Source organism: Protopterus annectens, chromosome 1.part0, assembly GCF_019279795.1.
Source record: "Protopterus annectens isolate FY-2018-M chromosome 1.part0, PAN1.0, whole genome shotgun sequence".
NCBI classification, from domain to species: domain Eukaryota; kingdom Metazoa; phylum Chordata; order Ceratodontiformes; family Protopteridae; genus Protopterus; species Protopterus annectens.
In genome coordinates, this window is record NC_056725.1 from 839,743,705 (window position 1) to 839,750,423 (window position 6,719).

Consider the following 6,719-nt stretch of genomic DNA (forward strand, 5'->3'; position numbering starts at 1 on the left):
TTATCATCAGTCTCCGAGACATGGCTAAAGCCCCACATCACTGACTCTGAGATCCTTCCCCCTGGCTTTCAAGCACTCAGATGCGACCACCAAAACAAAAAAGGAGTAGCAGCATTAATCTGTAACAGCCTACTTAACCTAACTCCTTACCAAAACCCCATTCCTCAATTTAGCAATGCTGAACTAGTCATAGGGATACTCAAAATGAATAACTAGAAAAGTATTTGCATTGTGAGCATCTACATGCCCCCTGGAAATAATATCCCTACTCTTGAAAATATTCTACTATGGTCCTCAACTAACATTAAACTGGAAACTTGCATACTAGGCGATGTGAATATAGATTGGACCAAAATTAATAACAAAAATCCCTCTATCTGTTCATCTACTCAACTTTACCCAACTAACAATCGGCGTGACCAGACCTAATAGAATCAACCCCCCCCAGGATCCACTCTGGACTGGATCTTAGCCTCTCACCCAAATAAGATATCACACTCTGGTATCCTACCAGATACCATGAGTTACCATCCCCCAGCTTTCATTCTCCGAGCTACCCACTCCTCCCCCCATCAACACCATTATACCTATACTCGTAATCTCAAAAACTTCAACCCTTTTATATTCTCGGAAACACTTAAACTGGGACAATCTAAAATCTATTCCCCTAGATAAAGCCGTAGATTCCTGTAATACAACCTTCCTAGATATTCTAAATGTCCAAGCCCCTCCTAGAACAAAGCGAATAAAACCTTACTCTGCCCCATGGCTAACTAAAGACACCAAATCACATATGCAACAAAGAGACAAGACCTGGAAACTTTACCATCAGAAAAAACTCCTCGACACCCTCCTGAAATATAAGCAGCTCTGTAACCTAACCAAAAAGCTTATTACAAAAGACGAACAATCCTACTACATTAAACTTCAGTCTACCCATTCAAATAACCCTAAACAATTCTGGAACTCAATCAGCTCTCTTCTGCACCCAGGTACAAAAAACAATCCTTGTCCTGATAATAATAAAACAGACACAGAAATTGCAATGTCTATGTCCTATTAAACTCCTTTACCAGCTCCATAGCTGAACTCACTAAGACCTTCCCCAATAACATCTCCTCCCCTCAACCCTACTTTCCCTTCATCCACCCCTCCCCCTATTTTCCATCTAAAACCCATCTTTATCTCTCGTATCAAAAAGCTTCTCGCCAAACTCAAGCCATGCTCCAATGCCCCTGACAATATTCCCTCACTCTTTCTAAAGCTTGCTGCTGATGCCATCGCCACCCCCATTAGCATTCTCCTCAACCGATTCATTCATGAATCTTACGTCCCCAAATTGTGGAGTGCTGCCTATATCCTATCGCTTCACAAAGGAGGCAAAAACAATAACATTTCTAATTTCCGTCCAATAGCCATTCTCTCCCCAATATCAAAAATTCTAGAAAAAATGCATCCACCAACAACTTTTGCCCTTCCTTATCAGCAATCACCTCCTCACCCCTACTCAACATGGCTTCCACCCCGGCCATAGTACAATAACCGCTCTCCTCTCATTTCTAGACATAGTAAACCATGCTCGTGATTCTGGAGAAATTGTATCCACTGTCCTTCTAGATCTATCCAAGGCATTCGATACTGTCTAACTTCAATCTCGCTCAGCACTCACTTACCTGGTTTAAGAGTTATGTTTCTGACAGATCCCAGGTTGTGAAATGGAAAACAGGCACCTCAATCTTCCTTCCCACCCCAACCGGGGTTCCCCAGGGTTCAATACTTGGTCCAATGCTCTTCAATATATTTATCAATGAATTCCATGCAGCCATTCCCAACACTAAAATAGTGCAGTATGCAGATGACTCCACTTTAATCTGCTCTTCTCCTAATCTTCCTGCTCTCCAAGCAATTACCCAGTCTGCCTTCACAGCCACTGAGAACTGGATGCTTCAAAACTACCTCTCTTAATGCTAATAAATCCAAAGTCCTACTTTTCTCTCCCTCTAAAAACACGCTCCTTGACCAACAATCTTTCAATATTATCAGTAATACCAACTCCCCAATAGAAGTTGTCCCCTTCGCTAAACTTCTCGGTGTTACTATCAACAAACACCAAAAATTCGTTATGCATGTCCAGTCAAATATAAAAAAAACCTATCAAAAACTTGGTTTACTATACAGAAACTCACACTTCCTCTCTCCCTCTACCAGGCATACTCTTGCCACTACCTACTTACTACCTTCACTGTTATACGGTTTCCCTCTACTAAACAACCTTGCTTCCTCCATCTTCGCAAAACTAGAAATCTGCTACAACAAAATTTCCAAATTCGCTACTAAATCTAAATACTCCTCCCACCACTGCTCTTCTCTTCACATGCTAAAGTGGCTAGAACTTCCCAACTACCTCCAACTCACTACAGCCTACAAATTAATCAATACTCCTACTGCATGCCCTGCTCTAGCAAACCTCCTTCCTTCCTTATACTCCTCACAGACCCCGAAGATCCGCACAACAAAATCAACTTTCTATTCACAAACCAAAACGTCCCGCTGGCCAGTATCTGCTATCCTACTCCTTGGCAAAAAAATGGAAATCTCTTCCCCCACTCAATAAGAACCTCCAATAACTTTGAACTCTTCAAATCCCAGCTCCATTCTCATCTCTCCCTTAACTGGAAATGTAATTGTTCTCTGTCCCCCCTAATCCTAATAAACTCACTCCTACCTGTTCTTTATCAATTACTTCTACACCTTGGCAATTCTGCCCAACGGCTTCCCTTCAACATTTCTAACATAACTTATGAACCTTTAATGTATATAGTGTATATACTATACATAGTGTTCTTTCACTAGTCTCTCTCTCTCTTTATACTTCTTCCTTCTAAACCTATATAACATTTGACTAATAAATGACTCTATCTTCTATTTGCATCCAACTCTCCAACTTACTTTACCCTCCTTCCGCCTTCTATAACTCCCTACCCCTTTTTTTCACATTTGTTCTCCTTCTAATTAACAATTCTCTTACTTCCCTACTCTACTACCTCTCTCTCCTTTCTCTACTTTTACGTACTTATTCCTACTACTCTGTTTACTTCCCAATACCCTTCCTACTTACCATACATGTATTTCAGGAACTATCCTCAAGTCTTTTATTCTCTTCTATTTGCACTGCATTTTTGCTACAACTCTCCGCTTCATTTTATATTCTTCTATATAACACTGTCTTATTCTTAATTGCATTTTATGTTATTTTTTATTGTATTCTTTACTTTACTGTTTATTGTATTGTATTTTTTATTTATCTTTGATAAACCGGGGTTGTCCATTGGGCTCAAGGAACCCGTTTTCAGTGGAGGCCCGGGGGAAAAAAGCTCCAAAATTACAAACTGGAAATAAATAAATAAAATAAAATAACAGGTAAAAGCTATGTACACAAATAACTGTAAGTCATTTTAAAGCATTAGGATGTTTAGAATTTTTTTGTTGTATTTTAGTTCCTTGCCAAGTAAGAATTTGCTGCTACTGAAGTTGAAAGATTCTGCTGTTTGAGGGTTGCCTAGAATCATCTGTATGATTGTCATACCTCTCAACTGTACAAATTTTTGGGGTCTATATCAAAATTCTGAAGAGGTAAAATGCCAAATGTGAAAACATCGAATCCTAAATATCGAATGGTGAAAATAGCGAAGCCCCGGAACATTGAAATCTTACCTAGGGCAAGATTTTGGTGGGCCGTTCTGTGGCTTTGCTATTTCCTCCACTGTGATGTGAGAGTTACGGACCTTAGGGTTAGGGTGCAGGTTAAGCTAAGTGGATAGTTAGTAATGTATGTATGGTGTAGTGTAGGGTTGTGTTTTTTTAACTGTGTGTGTGTGTATTAGTTTGTGTATAGATTCGTAGGGTGGATAGATGTGCATCGTGTTTCACTGTTGCAGTCATTACTCTTGGGTTATCCTGCTGGCAGGCTACCTGTAGTCGGCCTGAATTCCAAAGTCCTGGTCCGGTATCGGTTGCTGTCGCCTCTTCCCTGACGTCAGTGCACCAGGGGTATAAAAGATGCAGCCGATACCATTTTCTTCAGTCTTTCTTGCTGCGCGGTGCCCGAAGCAAAAGCAGTTTGCGAGTGCCGGTCGGCCGACTCCTGAGATTTTCAAATCCGAATTTCAGAACGGAAGTCTTCATTAAAGCTAATGAACCCTGTTGGGGAAACCTTTTTTTTTTTTTTCTTGCTCCAGACCAATGTCAGAAAAAGTTAACAATTGTTTTTCTTGTGGGAAGCAAATACCTCATAAGGATTTTCATTCTTCCTGTATTCCTTGCCTAGGCCCTGTCTGTTTTGTGCTAGATTTAAACAACGCACTATTAAGCGTCAGTTCGATTTTGCATTTCATTACTTTGGCCGAAGATTTAACTATATAATGCCGTCCGAACAGCCGACGACCGGAGTTTACAAAAAACGCAAGGACAAGGAAAATGATAGGCATCCGAGGTCCAAAACCGACGAGGCCTCCGTTAGGCCAGTCGCCGGTTCTCAGTGAGGTGCTTTCACAGCCCCTGGCTCCCGCTACCTCGGAGCCACAGGCCGCTTCAGACTCCCACATGGAGCCGACTGGGCCTCTGGATACTCAAGGTATTGGACACTCTGAAATCATTCCCTCAGATGGGTCTGGAGCCACTGAGCAGGCATCGGCTTCTGAGGGTGTCTTCAGACCTACACAGTTATGTTAAACCATCTTCAGCTTCAAAGACTAAAGCAGTTCTAAAGACAAAGAAACAAGTACAGCGTTCTCCTACTCAGACGTCCATGCCTAGAAAACAGATGTTTAAAATGGCCGAAGACCTAATTACTTTGATCAGGGGTTCCCATCCCCCTCCTGATAAGAGGCCTAGGCAAGAGACAGAATGATTCTTCTGATCAGGTTTCAATTTCCTCTTCTGAACAGGGATATTCTTTTCCTCCCTATGAGGATTCTGATGCTGAAGAATCCATTCCTTCAGCCTCTCCTCCTGAGGATTATTCTTTTGGGGAAACCCTGCATACCATGAGGGAGCATTTTCACTAGGAGAGCCAAGATTACTCAGAATCTAAGAAAAGGCTCAGAGACTTTCTGCTACTACCTCAGCACAGACCTCTTGCTATTCCACCTGTTCTAGACATTGTAGATGTATTTTCAGAGTCCGGCCTGTCTCCTGACTCTTTACCCCCTGCACCTGCTAAGCCAGACGGGTACTACAGGGTCCCAGACTCTCAAATTCCTATATAAAAACCCCGCTGCTGACCCAGAAACTATATCTCAGGGCCCCAAAGGGGTCGAGGCTTCCACTGCAAAAAACCCTGTCCCCTCTTATAGGGATTCTAGGGCACTGGACAGATGGGGGGAAAAAAGTTTACACTTCTGCTACCTTGTCTGTAAGGGCTTTAAATTGCCAGTTTCATATGCTTAAATATCAGCAGTACTTAATGTCACTGCTTAAACAGAAAATGTTGACATATTCTGAATGTTCAGAGAACAAGGAAATGCAGGATTTATTGCATGCAGCTGAACAAGTGGGAAACATACTTTGCAATGTGGTTATGATTCACTGGAGGTCTCTTGCAGGGCTGCTGTTACAGGTTCTGTTATTAAAAGGCATGCTTGGTTAAAGGAACAATCTGCCTGATCATGTTAAAGCAAAATTATTAGATGCTGCATTACAGCATGATACTTTGTTTGGTGCTAAAGCAGAAGAAGTGTTGAAGAAAATGGTGGATAAAGCAAAATCCATGCAGACAGTTAAGGATTTCTTACAGGTATAGCTACCCAGATTTAGCAGGAACTGGCCTTCAAAAAATTGGTCCTTTCCAGTGTCAGACAGGCCACAAAGAAGCAGATACAGACGTCCCAGAGGCAGATCCTAAGGCTCATACAGGCCTAAACAATGGGGTGCTCCTACCTCCAAAAGCGGAGAAGACAAATCACAACCTTACAGGAAACTGTCCCAATGACTTTCCTCTGCCAGATCCTAGCACTTTCTTTTGGCAGCCCCCTTAGGGGGAAAACTAGCACTTTTTTCACCAAATTGGCAAATGATTACCCAGGACAAATAGGTCTTGAACATAGTATCCCAGGGCTACAGGTTCCATTTTCACACTCTACCAAGGGCAAAAGGTATGCCAGACCTGCCACACAATGGGCAGAGGCACAAAAGCAAATTACATCCCTCATGGACATGAGGGCCATTCAACAAGTACCACAGCAAGAGCAGGGGCAAGGATTTTACACTAGACTTTTCTTGATTCCCAGAAAGGACAAAACCTGGAGACCAAAACTGGACCTGTCTATACTAAACACGTTTCTGGATGTTCCAAAATTCAAGATGTTGACTCTACAGCAGCTACTGCCCATGCTGGGCAAGAAGGCTTGGCTCGTAACTTTGGACCTAAAAGAGGCATACCTGCATGTCCCAATCAGACAATCTTGCAGAAGATACCTCAGATTCATAGCTGGCTCAATGCACTACCAATTCTCTGCACTGCCCTTTGGCTCATCTACTGCGCCCGGGGTCTTCACAAAATGCCTGGCACCAGTAATTGCATTTTGCAGACAGAGGAATTTAAATATATCCCTACTTGGACAACTGCCTTATTCAAGCAGAGAACAAAAACATTCTTCTAAAGCATCTGGCGTTTGTAAAAAGATTACTAATTTGCCTAGGGTACAGAGTAAACGAAAAGA